This window comes from Maylandia zebra, linkage group LG14 (genome assembly GCF_041146795.1).
Source record: "Maylandia zebra isolate NMK-2024a linkage group LG14, Mzebra_GT3a, whole genome shotgun sequence".
Classification (NCBI taxonomy): Eukaryota; Metazoa; Chordata; class Actinopteri; order Cichliformes; family Cichlidae; genus Maylandia; species Maylandia zebra.
Genome location: NC_135180.1, coordinates 9,785,904 through 9,804,551, shown reverse-complemented (window position 1 = coordinate 9,804,551; position 18,648 = coordinate 9,785,904). Strand labels below are relative to the sequence as shown.

The following is an 18,648-nucleotide window of genomic DNA, read 5'->3' as shown; positions in this document are numbered from 1 at the left end:
TAATATGACAAATAATATCTGTAGTATTCAAAGCAAAACAAAATGTAAAAAGAATTTATGATTGCAAAGATAAAACATGGTTTACCACACTCTCAAAACTGAATAAGACATATATTCTGAGCAGAGTGGTTGAGCAGAAACCTATTGCAGCCTGAAGAATATTAAACTAGAGGAAAGCTCCCTGCATTTTTCACTGGGTCTGGTAGAACAGGGAAAACATATCATCAAAAGCATCAAAGGAAAAAAAGAGAGACACTTGCACAAACGAGCTACAACTTAGATTATATTAAACAGCTTCAAAGAAACGTAAAGAAAAAAACAAGATACGATGGATTTTTTTTTCTAAAATAGAAATATCTATACTTTCATGTGTCTTCTGATGTTTCTGTGCATGTGTGAACTTATCTTCATATGTACTACCAAACCTCCTACTGTACTTAGCACAGATTAAAGCAAAGACTCGAGTTAATTCACCAAAGTGCTGGTGTGTGTATATTTAGTTTTCCTTTGACCTCAGCATATATGTATAACCCACTGATAAGGCAGACTTTAAAGTCGCCTGTGGCAGGACACAGTTTACACATCACTGGCTGTCCGTATTCACTTGGCTAGTCTCTCTGAGAGAGATGACTTGGCTGCTGTCAGAGGCCAAGCATCAGACACACACAGACAGGCTCACGCTGGAGCTTGTTGAAGCTTTCCTGAGAGAAATTCTGCCAAAAACATAACTAAAAAAGCAGTCTTATGAAAGTAAGGCTTATTTGCCCAGACACCCATAAACCAATCAGCAAAAGGCCTTTCTTGTTAACAAAATCACTATTGCCAGTTTCTTAAATATGAATATTCACAAGTGAATTTTCTACATGGCTGCTGGTATCACAGCAACACATGGACCACTATTCTGAGTCCTGGGTTAATAATAATTGGAATCAATTTAATTTTAATCAATTTAAACACCTTTGTAACCAGTGAGCTAAAAACATGATGGAAAAGCAAAACTTCTAAGAGATCCGTGTCTGTACTATTATGTAGATATCTAAAAATTGGGGCATTGTGGGCTCCAGGAAGTTTCTCCTTCTCCCTCTCTCTCTCACACACACGCACGCACATACATACAATACCTTAATGCAACTCCTATCTGTGGGGTCAATGGGAGTTGGTTTGGGACGGACCACTCTGATGTCGTCACTGCTGCACTCAAGAACAGACCATAGCTCTAGTACCAGGGCCCGAATAAAGCCTGAGACAGAACACGGAGAAATTTGTTGTACCAAACATTTATTTGAAATAGCAGCAACTAAAATTATTAACAGTGCTTTAATAAATAAACGACTGACTTTGTTATTGTGTCCAATCTTTTAAAGAAATCTGTCTTTGCATTGCTGGCACCGTTTTGATTGGAGGATTTGAATCTCAGGAAGGAAGGAATTTATAATGCCACTCCCTTTGATCCCATTTAATCTCTTCCCTGTTGCACTTTGGCCTGTCAGTAACTACATTTGAATTTTGCAGCTTCTGATTGGCTATACTTTTACACTACAGTGTAAAAGTATAGCCTCAAGCTTGCACATAAAGGCTGGATAAAAACGTTAATGCAATCAAAATGTACGCAGCCCTCGCTGGAAAACTGGGGATACAGTACAGTACATAAATGATGAAGCAAAGACAAAACATTAGTGTCATGGAAGAAGAAATAGTCAGTGCATCACGGGAAGCTCCCAGCAATAAAACCTGCATTTGTATTGACACATAAACCTTAATTTGTGAGCAATTTTCAGTGTATTTCAGTTAAATTAACGAGACAAATATAACAAAAGGGATTTTATACTTAGAAGAAGAATATGAAATTGAAATATTAAACTAAGAAAACTATAAATACTGCAGTTCTAGAGTTACAGATATACAATTAAGCTTTGCATATCAGTGCTGTATAACCCAGGGAATGTACTTTTTTTTATATAATTGAATAGTAATGGAAATCATGAACTGTTTTTCAGAGGTCATAGATCAAATGAGCAGTAGAGTTTTTCTCACAGAATGGTTCTTTCACATAGAAAGCAGTGTGTGCTGCAGGTTTAGCAAATGGCACATCATTTGTAAGCTCTGTCTGGACTATATCACTTTTTGAGGTCATCCTTCTTTCTGTCAGTCTGCCCAAAACATCAACGGTATCGGTGAAGACAGAAGACAGTGTTTTGTGCGACACATGGAATAGATGACAAAGATGCTGGACTGGAAGATCAAGTCTCAGACGCATTAGTGTGAGTAAGAGCATTTGGAAACCTGTCAGTTTCTTCGATATTGGCAGGAAATCTTTGACAGTGTTGAAGAGGGACATTAAGACTGCATAACAATATAGTCCAGTGTAATATCTTACTTTTTCGGTATCGTCCTTTAAGAAAGTTTCATTCAGCTCTGTCTTTTGCAACTGTGCTCGAAGCAGTCTGTTCTCCTCCAACAGCCGGTTTATTTCTGCTCTGCCCTGTTGACTGCACACACAGTCCTTCGTCTGCCCTTCAGCTTCCGTGACGCTGTCACTCCCATCACCACTGGATTTGTTACATCCATTTCATATGCTGGTTTGCCTGCAATAATGCCAAATCAAAAGCTATTCAGTCGACATGACGTGGTTCTGCAGCATCACACATTAGCATGTTTTATCTCATTATCTATGACCGCAGCGCATTGAAAAACCCCCCACTAAAAGCCTTTTAGTTTGGTCCTTTTACAGCATCCTGCCATGCGATTACATTTGTTCCTGACCACCGAGAACACTCACGTTAACTTTTATCGAGTGGAAAAAAAGTTAGCGTGTTTATATTATGCTAACATAGCTGTGTCGCTAGCGGTCACGTAGCACATCATTATATACCAGCTAGCCCAACTTCAGTAACCCTACAAATGTCACTGCTGTTTAGTTTTCTGTCTTCATTTATGTTGGAAGTGATAAGAAAGCTGTACGTTTTAATTTGTTTCCAAAACCCCGCAGTCAGGACATGCTATATTGTATTTAGATAGAAGCTAGCGAGCTAACTTGCTGCTAACTTCTAACTCATATGTCATAAATTCCATTGTCATGGATGCCTGGATGTTTAACTCAGTTGTTACACCTGGTAGAGCAGAACGCTGATAATTTTATTAAAGATGAAAGACTTAAGACAGTGTTTTAACTCTCAGTAATGCCACAGTGATCATTTGATATATGGACCTGCAGCAGAGTTTAGGCCCAGACACGGCTAGTGACGTCAGACTGAACAATCGGATAGTGATATGAATTACTTTAGAACTCACCGGAGAGAAAATGCCGCGAGCAAACCAACAAAAAGCTGGGGATTGCACGGAACTCGATATCCGCTCGTCTCACCGCTGCAATCCATGCCTGGCGTCTTTGTTTGGTGATATCGGATACATGGGATCCCTCACGTTGCCGCCAGGATGGAAAACGATGAAAAGATTAATCCAGTTTCTTGCCTTCACGATCGTGAGCTCTAACGTTGCAACCGACTACACAACACGTACCATAGCTGAAGCTGTATCCTTTGTCTGGCCTACTGTGATGGCGGCGGGGGGCGTGGCCCGCCTCATGTAACGTCACGCTCCAAAGCCCTGTGACGTTTCTGTGTTCTGTGACGTTGTCCCAAAGACGTTGTCCACCTCTGTTGGAGGGAGTAATGTGGGTGACTGTGTAGTGTAGTTGGTGTAATAGTTTTCGACTCCACACAGTCACTGCTTTGCTGTGCTTCTGCAGCGTATCCAGTAATGGTGACAAATCCTCCAGCGTTGCAATAGGAAGCTGCTCTTAAGCGCAGAAAGAATTGTTTCCAGGGATTTCTATTTGTATCCAGCTTGGCGTGCAGGATCCTTTGTGTAATCTATGCTTACATATGTATTTTACACACAGACAATGTGAAAAATACAACACATTGCTATGGATTGATGCTGAAAGTGCTAATTGCACTAAAAAATTTAGCTGAAAAAATAACACCAACTAAATAGATAAGCATGTCTGTTAACAAAAAAACCCAAACGCTTTACCCAACTGGGGTTTTTCAACTACCTCAGGGACAAAGCTTTACCAAAATCTTCCAACTCAGACCCTGTGACAAGGTCTGTGAAAACCACGTTTTTATGCCTGAAATTCTACAGTACTACACTCCCACCAGATGAGCTCATGCAGCCTGTCACGAACCGGGACATACAACCATGACAAAACAGGAGATGCACACACAATTTATTGTGTTATTAATTTAGATCAACTGTGCTAATATAGTATACCAAAATGAAAACAATAACTCAAATTTCTCATGTACACTTTCTACAGAGGCACCATCGAGAGCATCCTGTCGAGCTGCATCACTGTGTGGTTTGGAGCCTGCAATGCGTCCTGTCATAGAACCCTCCAACGCATAGTGAGAGCTGCAGAGAGGATCATTGGTGTCTCTCTCCCCTCCCTCCAGGACATTTACAGCACCCGTCTCACTAAAAAATCCCTTTGCATAGCGGCTGATCCCACGCACCCAATGCAAAGCGTCTTCAAGCTGCTGCCGTCAGGGAGGAGACTGCGGAGTCTCCAGGCCAGGACCAGCAGACTGAAGGACAGCTTCATCCATCAGGCTGTCAGGAAGCTTAACTCCCTCCCGATTCTGCCCCCTCTCCCCTCCTCTCCTCCATGGTCTCACTGAACTCTGTCACATACACACACACACACTCTCTGACTCACTCACTGGCCTGCACCAGTTACCAGTCACTTTGTGGAGCATTGGACTGCCATTACCTCATAAGACTTTGTTGTTATACTATCTCTAACCGTATATTACTAGATCTCCATTTGCACTATTTGCCTATTTGCACTACTCTGCCTGGTTTACACTCAATGTCATTTACCCTTACCTGAATATTGTATATTGTATATTGCATAGCTTTCTTGTTAAATTGTATTGTATTTATTTAAATTTTTACTTTTTAATTATTTTATTTGCATTTTTTAATCACTCTCTTATATTTAAATGTTCATTTGCTATTTCATCTAGGGTTTGAGAGTAACGAAATTTCTATTCTCTGTATGTCCTGTACATGTGGCAGAATTGACAAATAAAGTTGACTTTGACTTTGACTTTGAGATATTTGAGGTTGTGCTGAAAATAATGGTGCCAAATAAGGCAAGAAAAACATATTTTAAAGGTGAAATATAGAGGTAAAATCAAAAATAGTCAAGAACGGCTAATTATACCCTGGACCACAGAGGGTTAAATTTGAAAACGGTTTAAAAAAAAACATCCCCATTCTAAAATGTCATGTGACAATCTGATTCATGAAGAGTGATGATGTCACAAGGACATGTGATGATGTCACAAGGACATGTGATGATGTCACAAGCACATGCCTTTGAGCCTTTGAAGTTTTTCTATAAATAGGGGTCAGGAGCAGCAAGTTTTAGTCAGTTTGTTCGCAGCCTTCAAACGTTCGACCAGAGCTATATTTGAAAGTATTTGTAAACCTCTTCAGAGTCACTGAAATTTTTTTTAAACGTTCTCACCAATTCACTGAGCAAACAAACACATTTCGGTCAAGATGACTTTCACCTCAAATCATCTTGAAATATGTAAAGGGACCCTTTTGGGAGGTCACTACAAGGTCGAGGGTTTCCTTGAAGAAGGGGGCTTTGGTATTGTAACCAAATGTTGCAATACAAAAACCAACAAAGTCGTTGCTATTAAAGTCAACAAGAGCGACCCTGAAATTCTGCAACAGGCAAAAATGGAAATTTACATACTGGAGAAGCTGCGAGGCTTGGATGCAGATAGATGCAACATTGTTAAATGGAATGACTTTTTCATCGACGGTGACCGCATCTGCTTAAATTTTGAACTCCTCGATGAAAGCCTGTGGCAGTACATGCGGTACTGGAGGAACCGGGTTCTCCCAGTAACAGAAATCAGGCCAGTGTTATTTCAGCTCGCAAATGCTCTGTCCCACCTGGGTTCTTTGGGAATAGTGCATGCTGACCTCAAACCTGGAAACATAATGGTTGTGGACCGCTATGAGTGTCCCATCAAAGTCAAACTTATAGACTTTGGCCTTGCATGTCCCGCATCTACAGTGATTCCTGGTGACTGTGTGGGGACGGTTGGTTATAAAGCACCTGAGGTTATGATTGGTAGTCTATTTAATGAAGCAATAGACATGTGGTCCCTGGGGCTGGTAGCTGTGGAGCTTGCTACAGGGTATCCTTTCTACCCTGGGAGAGATGATTATGATGTTTTGAAATTCATCATACAGACCCAGGGACAGCCACCAGATCATGTTTTAGACTCTGGCTTTTACACTGATAACTATTTCATAAAAGACAACTACAACGGACAACGCTGGACATTTAAGACCGAAAAACAATTTCAAGATGAAACAGATTATCAGTCCAACGACACTCGATCCATAAAACTTAAGTGCCTCGATGACCTTGGACTACTACTGAGTATAATGTGGGGCCGGGAAAAAATCCAAAATGTATTTGTCAGCCTAATCAAAGAGATGTTAGCATTGGATCCAAACCAGCGCATAACACCCTCGGAGGTTCTCCACCACCCCTTTTTCAATCCTGGCCTCTCTAAGAGTTCTCCCTGCACTGACATGAGTAGCACAGGGGGACAAAACCTTGTGGTCTCTCAGCAGCCTTCTAGTTGCAAAAGAGAAGAATCACAGAAAATCAGCTGCAGTTCCCAATACTCAGAAGAATTTTCTCAACAAGAATACGTCAACGCATCATCCAACACATCCTCCTCTATAGATGATCTTGAAATATCTAAAGGGACCCTTTTGGGAGGTCACTACAAGGTAGAGGGTTTCCTTGGAGAAGGGGGCTTTGGTATTGTAACCAAATGTTGCAATACAAAAACCAACGAATTTGTTGCTATTAAAGTCAACGAGAGAAACCCTGAAATTCTGCAACAGGCAAAAATGGAAATTCTCATCCTGGAGCAGCTGCGAGGCTTGGATGCAGATAGATGCAACATTGTTCAATGGAACGACTTTTTCATCGACGGTGACTGCATCTGCTTAAATTTTGAACTCCTTGACCAATGCCTGTGGGACTACATAGAGGACCGGGAAAACCACTGTCTCCCCATAAGCGAAATCAGGCCAATTTTACATCAACTCACAAATGCCCTGTCCCACCTGGGTTCTGTGGGAATAGTGCATGCTGACCTCAAACCTGGAAACATAATGGTTGTGGACCGCTATGAGTGTCCCATCAAAGTCAAACTTATAGACTTTGGCCTTGCATGTCCCGCATCTACAGTGATTCCTGGTGACTGTGTGGGGACGGTTGGTTATGAAGCACCTGAGGTTATGATTGGTAGTCTATTTAATGAAGCAATAGACATGTGGTCCCTGGGGCTGGTAGCTGTGGAGCTTGCTACAGGGTATCCTTTCTACCCTGGGAGAAATGATTATGATGTTTTGAAATTCATCATACAGACCCAGGGACAGCCACCAGATCATGTTTTAGACTCTGGCTTATACACTGATAACTATTTCATAAATGACAACTACAACGGACAACGCTGGACATTTAAGACCGAAAAACAATTTCAAGATGAAACAGATTATCAGTCCAACGACACTCGATCCATAAAACTTAAGTGCCTCGATGACCTTGGACTACTACTGAGTATAATGTGGGGCCGGGAAAAAATCCAAAATGTATTTGTCAGCCTAATCAAAGAGATGTTAGCATTGGATCCAAACCAGCGCATAACACCCTCGGAGGTTCTCCACCACCCCTTTTTCAATCCTGGCCTCTCTAAGAGTTCTCCCTGCACTGACATGAGTAGCACAGGGGGACAAAACCTTGTGGTCTCTCAGCAGCCTTCTAGTTGCAAAAGAGAAGAATCACAGAAAATCAGCTGCAGTTCCCAATACTCAGAAGAATTTTCTCAACAAGAATACGTCAACGCATCATCCAACACATCCTCCTCTATAGATGATCTTGAAATATCTAAAGGGACCTTTTTGGGAGGTCACTACAAGGTAGAGGGTTTCCTTGGAGAAGGGGGCTTTGGTATTGTAACCAAATGTTGCAATACAAAAACCAACGAATTTGTTGCTATTAAAGTCAACAAAAATAAACCTGAAATTCTGCAACAGGCAAAAATGGAAATTTTCATCCTGGAGCAGCTGCGAGGCTTGGATGCAGATAGATGCAACATTGTTCAATGGAACGACTTTTTCATCGACGGTGACCGCATCTGCTTAAATTTTGAACTCCTTGACCAATGCCTGTGGGACTACATAGAGGACCCGGAAAACCAGGGTCTCCCCATAAGCGAAATCAGGCCAATTTTACATCAACTCACAAATGCCCTGTCCCACCTGGGTTCTGTGGGAATAGTGCATGCTGACCTCAAACCTGGAAACATAATGGTTGTGGACCGCTATGAGTGTCCCATCAAAGTCAAACTTATAGACTTTGGCGTTGCATGTCCCGCATCTACAGTGATTCCTGGTGACTGTGTGGGGACGGTTGGTTATAAAGCACCTGAGGTTATGATTGGTAGTCTATTTAATGAAGCAATAGACATGTGGTCCCTGGGGCTGGTAGCTGTGGAGCTTGCTACAGGGTATCCTTTCTACCCTGGGAGAGATGATTATGATGTTTTGAAATTCATCATACAGACCCAGGGACAGCCACCAGATCATGTTTTAGACTCTGGCTTTTACACTGATAACTATTTCATAAAAGACAACTACAACGGACAACGCTGGACATTTAAGACCGAAAGACAATTTCAAGATGAAACAGATTATCAGTCCAACGACACTCGATCCATAAAACTTAAGTGCCTCGATGACCTTGGACTACTACTGAGTATAATGTGGGGCCGGGAAAAAATCCAAAATGTATTTGTCAGCCTAATCAAAGAGATGTTAGCATTGGATCCAAACCAGCGCATAACACCCTCGGAGGTTCTCCACCACCCCTTTTTCAGTTCTGGCCTCTCTGAGAGTTCTCCCTGACATGAGTAGCAAACGGGGACCAAACCTTGTGGTCTCTCAGCAGCCTTCAAAACAGAAAGATCATAGAGAATCAATCTCCAGCATTGCTTCAACCACGGACAAAAATGACAAAAACACAAACAGGGATTGTAAAAAGCCATTAACAGCAGATTACATTGCAAGAATTAATTAAGCTGCTCCAATAATGATCACTTTGGCTTTTTTGTCTTTTTTAATTTTCACTCCCCCCACCCCAACCAGTCGCGACAGATGGCTGTCCCTTTAAGAGCCTGGTTCTGTCGAAGGTTTCTTCCTTTTAGAAGGGAGTTTTTCCTTCCCACTGTCGCTCATTGCTTGCTCATAGGGAATCACTTGATTGTTGAGGTGGCCAAAACTCTAGGGGAACTAGCAATTCTTGTGAAAATTGAAAAGGGAAAAAAAGCCTAAAAACATAAAAACAACTGATGAATATGTTCTTGAACTAAGGCACAATTTTGCTTAAAATCCATTAAGTAATCTCTGTGTCAAGTTCTTACCAATATTCAAAGCGGAGCAGCGGACAACTTACCATTACATCAGTCCTTCAATCAGACATAATTTGATCCAAATTGGAAATAAACTGGATGTTTATTAAATAAACCAGCTTTAAGCATCATCTAATTGTTGTTTGTAACTCTTTTTAAATATAGTGCTAATCTTTAGCCTCCTAGTAGACATACATGTTTTATAAATGGGAAAATCCTCTTTTCTTTAGAAAAGTTAAGCTCTGACCTTGAAGTCAAGGTCCCTGAGATTTAAACCTTACAGAGATTTTTAGTAAATGCTACCATGGTATTAATTTAAAAATTCTACATTGTCTCGTTCTTGAGTTATTGCATTCACAAACTTGGGTGTCCACAGCGCCCCGCCATATACCAGACTCAAAAGATTATGAGGTAGGTGTTTTGTTTTTGTTTGTTTGTTTTTTAAGTTTTTTCATAAAGATTACAACATAAAAATAACACAATTGGGAATATTATTGTCATTTTTGAAAACACTATTTTGATGTTATCTAATGCAGTGCAAAAAATAAATAACTAAATTGATAACTGGCACTGAGTCTTCTGTGTGCACACATTCTGCATCAACACACAGGGAGACACTGAGACTTCAGAAATTTTTCACTGTGTTTGTCTATACAGCCACAACTTTCAGATTTTTCACAAACAAGCAGCACGGATTTTGTCCTCATCATTTCAGCTAGAAGTACTTTATAAGGGGGTCTTTCAAGTGAACATTGAACAGGTACAGGTGCTTGAAATCCTTGAAAATGCTCGTTCAGGAGTTAGGCCTTTTTCATACAATCCCCCCATTTTCAAAGGCTCAAATTGGATTGAACAAGCAAGTTTTTTTGTTAATAATTTGGAGTGTAGAACTCATAGATATCAAATGTTGTTTCCTCCCTTGCGAGGCCTTTACTGTATCTGCCTTCAGTTCTGGTTGCTTTGCACTGTGAAGCTATTTGAAAGTATTTGTCAAAGAACAATGAGCACTAGATATCCACTAGATGGTGTTATAGTAAAACACAAGCATAACCCTCACTTAGACAATTTTACCTGATACACAGTTTGTGACCATGTATTTACTCTTCTGGCACTTTGCCTTCACAATTTTGTATTAATTTCACTACCTTTTGGCATGATCACCTTTTAATTTGTTTCTCACATTTGTGACAAAGACACTGCACTGGAGGCAAACAAGACTGTGTAAATACATTCAGCAAGTTGGATTAGTTTCCAGTTTCTGCTGAATACAAGCAAAAACCAGTCACTTCAGAAAGATGTTCAGAATAAAAGCTGTAAAACTGCCAAAGAGCAGCACGTGAAGGTAACCGACATGAAGATAACAACAGGGTAACAAATGCAAGTGAATATGAGCATCTTTTTATTTTGCAGCCTTCCGTAAAGACGCTGAAACACAGTTTATTGCTGTTTATCATGAGAGCACAGGTCAGAGATAAGATCCCTCCAGGCTAAACCCTTTAAATCTAAATGCAAGCCCAAACCGATTGTCATATTTGCATGCCAAACACTGAGTAGCGCAAAGGCCTAGCACTCAGTATTTACATGAAAACAGGAATACTTATTTTCTGTTTATGTAAGAATATAAGGGTGAGAACTGTGTGTCCATGTTCTCATTAAGTAATCCTCCCATTGTTGTCACTGAAGCTTTTGTCTAGCTGTTTATTTATATCTAAAAGCAAAATGACTGTTTTTGTATTTTGCTGTTAAAGCCGCTGCTCCTCATGCCAACCACACCCCTGCAGCAGTTCATTTGTACTGAAAACGCTTCGGGCTCTTTAATTATTTTGGTATCAAGTGTGAAATTAGAGCTGTCATCGCAACAGGGGCCCAATTGATTTTAATTACATGTCTCTCTGGGACCGGGGCAATGAGCAAACTGCTTTCCTGGATCCCATTTCACCTGATGAGGCAGACACGGGATCACTTTTCTGTTTTAAATATCTCGAGCGTACATTTCAGCTAACGGCTGCAGCGGGCTATCAGCCAGTCAGCATTCACCTGTCTGATTCCCACGTGATTTTTTTTAAGCAAAGATGTAACCAGGAGCTTTTTTGGAAACTATCAGAGATAAAGGGCAGAATTCTGCCCTTCTGTCGTTTAAACAACCGCCAGATTATTTACCTGTGGCTAAAGGGATTATTTTCTGTGCACTTTTTGCAAGTTTAATCTGTGTGAAGGCATTATGGTTTGTAATTTCTCCATTCCCAACTGTAATATTAGAGGCTGTTCCCGTGTTTTTACACACTGCACACTGATATGTAACACCTAAAGTTTGGGATTTTGAGACAGAAAAGTTTGTTTGGAAACAGATGTGTGCACTATCTCCTCGTTTAAATATAAGACATTTAAAATAACGCAGTTAAATAGAGTTTCAGCTGACAAAGAGGCGTAAGCTTCTATCAGAAAACAAAAAAATGAAATAGCGGTTGTACAGTATTGCACAATCTCCTGTTTGGGGCTAATTACAGATTTTTTATCTCAGTCTAATTTGTTAATTCAGATTACAGAGCTACACGTTTTGTGAAAGTAAAACATTTAACCACTTTGCCACCTTCATATTTTCAAAACGAATGTTGCAATATGAAATAAAATGAAACCATCAACAATTAAGATAGAGCCCAATTAGACTCGATTAAACCTAAATGAAACAAGCTTTGCGTAAAAGCTCACTTTGGGCACTTTGAAATGGGATACTCCCTAAAAATGAGCACAGGAAACACAAATGAGGTTTACACAACTTATTTTTTTACACAGCATTAGAGCTGGGTGATAGAACGATAACGATATGTATCGCGATATAACTTTTTCTCGATAGAAAAATTTAACTATCGCGATAGACCTCGCCACTCTTGTCCTCTTGAAAAAAAAAAAAAAAAGAAAAGAACAGCCAATCCAAATTAAGTAGCGCAGAGGCGAACCAATCACAGCCGCAGCGTCACGTCACGTGACTTGTTACGTACAGCACAAGTGCCAAGCCACACACGTGTATTTGTTTGGGAAGCAGCCAGCCACCGTACCGCCCGGGTAATGGAGGAAATGAATGTGCCGACTAGAAAAATCAACCGAGCGTGACCGAAGAGAAAACAGATGATGGTTCCAATGCCAGAGAGATTGTCGAACGGAAGAGCCATAGAAGTTCCGTAGTGTGAAGGTATTTTGGCTATTTCAAGTCTGACAAAAAACAGAGTAGTGTGCACTGTAAATTGTGCCGAAAGCAAGTCTGGAAATACAATAAACTGGTGCATGCGCTACGTCCACACGTACCCGGGCATTCTTGAAAACGCAGATCTTTCTATGCGTTTGCACCTTTCGTCCACACGTAAACTGCGTTTTTGGTCACTGAAAACGAAGATTTCAAAAACTCCGGCCAGGGTGGATATTTTTGAAAACTCCGTTTTTGCATTTAAGTGTGGACTAGAAAAATGGAGAAAACGCAGCGTCAAAGGTGTGCGCATTTTTTGATGTCACACTGTGCGCCACGTTATTGTTTCGGTGAAATGAATTTCTACAATACTGTTACTGTTAATTCTACTCTCTGCAGTGTTTAAATGCTTACATATACAGGGAGTGCAGAATTATTAGGCAAGTTGTATTTTTGAGGAATAATGTTATTATTGAACAACAACCATGTTCTCAATGAACCCAAAAAACTCATTAATATCAAAGCTGAATGTTTTTGGAAGTAGTTTTTAGTTTGTTTTTAATTTTAGCTATTTTAGGGGGATATCTGTGTGTGCAGGTGACTATTACTGTGCATAATTATTAGGCAACTTAACAAAAAACAAATATATACCCATTTCAATTATTTATTTTTACCAGTGAAACCAATATAACATCTCCACATTCACAAATATACATTTCTGACATTCAAAAACAAGACAAAAACAAATCAGCGACCAATATAGCCACCTTTCTTTGCAAGGACACTCAAAAGCCTGCCATCCATGGATTCTGCCAGTGTTTTGATCTGTTCACCATCAACATTGCGTGCAGCAGCAACCACAGCCTCCCAGACACTGTTCAGAGAGGTGTACTGTTTTCCCTCCTTGTAAATCTCACATTTGATGATGGACCACAGGTTCTCAATGGGGTTCAGATCAGGTGAACGAGGAGGCCATGTCATTAGTTTTTCTTCTTTTATACCCTTTCTTGCCAGCCACGCTGTGGAGTACTTGGACGCGTGTGATGGAGCATTGTCCTGCATGAAAATCATGTTTTTCTTGAAGGATGCAGACTTCTTCCTGTACCACTGCTTGAAGAAGGTGTCTTCCAGAAACTGGCAGTAGGACTGGGAGTTGAGCTTGACTCCATCCTCAACCCGAAAAGGCCCCACAAGCTCATCTTTGATGATACCAGCCCAAACCAGTACTCCACCTCCACCTTGCTGGCGTCTGAGTCGGACTGGAGCTCTCTGCCCTTTACCAATCCAGCCACGGGCCCATCCATCTGGCCCATCAAGACTCACTCTCATTTCATCAGTCCATAAAACCTTAGAAAAATCAGTCTTGAGATATTTCTTGGCCCAGTCTTGACGTTTCAGCTTGTGTGTCTTGTTCAGTGGTGGTCGTCTTTCAGCCTTTCTTACCTTGGCCATGTCTCTGAGTATTGCACACCTTGTGCTTTTGGGCACTCCAGTGATGTTGCAGCTCTGAAATATGGCCAAACTGGTGGCAAGTGGCATCTTGGCAGCTGCACGCTTGACTTTTCTCAGTTCATGGGCAGTTATTTTGCGCCTTGGTTTTTCCACACGCTTCTTACGACCCTGTTGATTATTTTGAATGAAACGCTTGACTGTTCGATGATCACGCTTCAGAAGCTTTGCAATTTTGAGACTGCTGCATCCCCCTGCAAGATATCTCACTGTTTTTGACTTTTCTGAGCCTGTCAAGTCCTTCTTTTGACCCATTTTACCAAAGGAAAGGACATTGCCTAATAATTATGCACACCTGATATAGGGTGTTGATGTCATTAGACCACACCCCTTCTCATTACAGAGATGCACATCACCTAATATGCTTAATTGGTAGTAGGCTTTCGAGCCTATACAGCTTGGAGTAAGACAACATGCACGAAGAGGATGATGTGGACAAAATACTCATTTGCCTAATAATTCTGCACTCCCTGTATGGCTGATCAAACTTCCCACACCTCTATAGCCGCAGAATCGGAATTTTCAAAGCTAAGTTAGACAATGCCACATTGACCACACAGTTCTTCATGTTGGCAGTAGTTTGAATTGTACACCAAAAGCTACTGACATTCCAGTTCAAAACTTAATAGGAACATTTTTTCATACAGCCTTATCATCTCATCTAATCGACTGCGAGAAAGGAAAAAAACATATTTATCAACGTGTCAGAGCACTCCTTACGTTGTGGTACATCTTATCTCCTGTTGTGTTATCACTCATCACTCAAAAATCATCACTTGACCCAGCTGTCCTAGCCAATCATAGGCCAATCTCCAACTTTAAATATCCCCACAAAAGCAGCTGGAAAATAGCCACAAAGGAATGCCTTATTAAAAGAGTTTCAGTCAGGTTTCAGAGCACATCACAGTATGGAAACAGCTTCGATGAAAGTTAAAAAATGATCTTCTTAAGGCCTCTGACAGTGGATTGATCTCTATGTTCAATACTGTTGACCATAACATGTTATTCGAAGAATCCTCCCACACACACAACACTAACCATTGAGCTTCACAAGGTTTCACACCAGGATCTATTTCTATTTACATAACACATGCCTCCTTCAGGTAGTACCACAAAAGACACAACATACCTCTGCCGTGCTGATGACACCCTCTCTCTCATCCAGTCATGAAGCCAAACAACACACACCTGTCAGTCAACCTAAAGGAATGCTCTGAATGGCATTACCTTGGTCTCCATTAACACTGTGAGGTTTCTTGGCCCAATATGCACTAATATGCACTTTTTAAGGACTGCTTTCTTCAATTTCTGCAATATCTCTAAAGTCCTATCCCAGAGTGATGCTGGAAGACAAGTTCATACATTTATTACTTCTAGGCTGGCCCGCTGTAATTTGTTATTATCAGGATGTGGTAAAAACTCCTTAAAAAGCATTCAACTATATCAAAATGTTGCAACATGAATACTGGAAGGGACTAGAATGACAGTATATGCTCCTATTGACTTCTCTTCATAGGCTCCTTGTTAAATCTGTTGTAAATTGCCATCCTGCTCCTATAGTACTATATCTCCCCACTTGACTCTCAAACTTTAAGCTTACTAGAATATTTAAAAGTAGAATGGGAAGCCAGGCCTCCAGTTTTTAGGTCTCTGTTTGGAGTTATTATTAGTTATTATCAATCTCTGGCTCTCCTACACAGCATAGTTTTTGCCTTGTCTCTTTCTCCTCACCCCAGCTGGTCACAACAGATGACCACTCCCCCCTGTGCCCAGTTCTACTGGGCATTTATTCCTGTTAAAAAGGGAGTTCTCTTCTCCAAATTTCTTGCTAAAAGTGGGTCAGATAAATAATCATGTTTTATTTTTGCAGTTTATCCTTAGATAATAGAGTGGCTTTAGATGACTGGCATCGTAATTTCATGCCTGTTCAACCTTGAGTTGAATACTATACAGCTTGACAGCCTTTGTTCTTATAGAAAAATAGCCATTGAAAAGCTAAAACAGCTGTATTAGACTAATAAAAACCTTTCTCAGCCATGCATGGATTTTCAGTTTATAGACACTAATCATAAAAATTCCCTAATTGGACCTTGTTACACATTTTGGTGGTGGACTCTGAAGCAGACAATTACTTCACACCCCATTTTCCTTAACTTGAATGATAGTAAATTTTGGACCGTAAATAATACATGTAATTGGTATTATGTTTACAATACAGCTGGATGGCCATGATGAACATTGAGACCTCCTGAAAAACAAACAGTTCTAATTGCATTGTAAAAGGTCTACTTCAACAGTTTGTAAATTTGTATTGTACTAGGTCAATAGTCGCTCACCTATAGAGGTTTAATCATACTGACTCAACTCTGCCTTACCTTAATCTTCTCAGTTTGCCCCATACCAATGAAAAGTCCTTCTCTTTCCTCGGCTTTTTTTTTTTTCTCTTTTTCATGTTCCTTGTCCAAAATGACCTTTTCGGAAATCCAATTTGTACTTGGTTGCCAAGTGCCCGGTCAGACTGCATGTCCCTCCTCAGTGCTTCAAACTCTACCATTGCACACTGTAACTCAATCAATCAAAGCTTTATTCGTCACATGGAGGTTGTGCTGCAGTGAAATGGAACCCCACCCCCGACCTTACACACACAGCACAGACATTACATGGGGATACAAGTCGGAGATCGGTAGCGTTACAGAAAAACACTGAATTGTACACTACAGTGGGAAAGTACAAGAGGGAAAAAAGAGACCTCTACTCATGCTGTGCTTCCATGGTAGGACAGCATGGGAACAGGAAACAAAAAATCTCCTCTGCACAAAAGCACATAAATGTCCACAGCACAACATTGTGAGACACATGACAAGCCACGGGGTTGGGTCGGGGGTGAGGAGTCATCTGAAGCGAACACAGCAGCCATCCTGCACAGCGCTACCATTCCAGCGCGGCACACAGACCCGCCGTGTTCCCGCGCAGGAAACAAGCATCGAAGGCGTTTGGAAAGGGAGGGGGATGAGTGTGTGCTTATCAGTGTAAGTGTATGTGTGTGTGTGTGTGTGTCCAGAGTCAAGCTGAGACACTGTCCTTCGCCCTGCCAGGCTAAGTAAACAGTCTTCCAGCCAACTCAGGTGGCCTTGCATAGGATGGGCAGGAACAGACAAAACACAATCATTATCAGGGAGTTTTTGTTCAGCTCCAGCCTTGAGCCCACAGCTGGCGCCGAAGGGGTAGCTGCATGAAATGATGATGGTTTTAACTTTAGTGCGAACAGCTCATAAGAATTTCAAAGCTGTTCTAACAGTCCAATACTGGTCTCTCAATCTGCCGTTGGAGAGCCGTGAGCTTCCTATGATGTTATCCAAACTTACGTTCCGTGGTGTTGTCATTCTTGTGGTCAAAGAGCAGGTTCTGAGAACTCACAACTGCGGTGCACTTCCCAAGATGTGTTCAATTTGCACCCAGAGGTGTTATTCCGAGCTGGCCCCTCCAGATGTAATCAGTTTGCACTCAGAGGTCTTGTTCTGAGTATTCACGGCAGCCGTGTGGTTCTCCAAGATCTCATCCGTGTTGCACTCAATGACCCATTTCGAGAAACTCGCGCCTCATCCCATCGTTTTAATCCCAGTGGGCAGCTTTGTGGGGGTTTGAACTGCCGGTTCCACTTCCTTAATTCTTCGATAAGCCAGGGCCAAGCCAGCTCCGATCAGCAAGAACCCTGTTATCATGGTTCCGAATAGGTGGATATCTTCAGCAGTCAGGCTCACCCAAGCCCAGAGTTCTCGTTGAAGGGGTGTCAATTGCATTCAGAGACCAGTTGATCAATCCATAATTCCTCTTTTAGGTTTTAGAGAACAAACTGTGAGAGAGTGTTCCAGGGAAAAGTAATAGTTTTGTAATAGATGGAAGTTTTCTTCCATCACTCCTGTTCTCACTGGCTTGCACTGGCTTCCAATTAAATACCGCATTCAATTTAAAATGTTACTTTTCACCTACAAAACCATTAATAACTTGGCGCCGAGCTACCTCAATGAGCTTCTCAAGTTACACACTCCTGTCCGAGCACTTAGATCTGCTACCCAAATTCTTTTGGAGCAACCTCGTTCTCGGCTGAAGTCTCGCGGTGACGGCGCGTTTGCTGTAGCTGCTGTAGCGGTCTTATGGAACAACCTTCCTGTCGCTATCCGGGCGTCTGACTCTATGCCACTGTTTAAATCACGGCTGAAGACTTATTTGTTTAATCTTGCCTTTCCAACCTAGTTAACACTTGGTGTGCGTTGGTACATTTTTATCCGTTATGCTTGTGAACTACTTATATCTTATGATTGTCAAGGTTTTTATAATTGATACGTGCCTGGTCCTTCCTCTTTTCCCTCCCATCTCCCTTTTCCTATTTTATTTTTGTCAAGCACCTTGGTATACCCTTGGTTTTTTAGTGTGCTTTAT

The 18,648-nt window shown here is 41.2% G+C and overlaps 1 protein-coding gene across 6 annotated transcripts in view; it reads right to left on the bottom strand.

Annotated features, from left to right (window-relative positions):
• Positions 1-3,580, bottom strand: part of mfrp (membrane frizzled-related protein) — a 32,615-nt gene extending 29,035 nt beyond the window's left edge. For 5 of the 6 annotated variants that reach the window (XM_076892176.1, XM_076892177.1, XM_076892178.1 and 2 more), the window contains exons 1-3: positions 3,292-3,580; positions 2,378-2,585; positions 1,122-1,240 (exon numbers count right to left, since the gene is read on the bottom strand). The gene's annotated coding sequence lies outside the window, so the exon portion shown is untranslated. The remainder of the gene's footprint in view (positions 1-1,121; positions 1,241-2,377; positions 2,586-3,291) is intronic. The other variant, XM_076892183.1, reaches the window with a different exon arrangement.
• Positions 3,581-18,648: the final 15,068 nt, after the last annotated feature.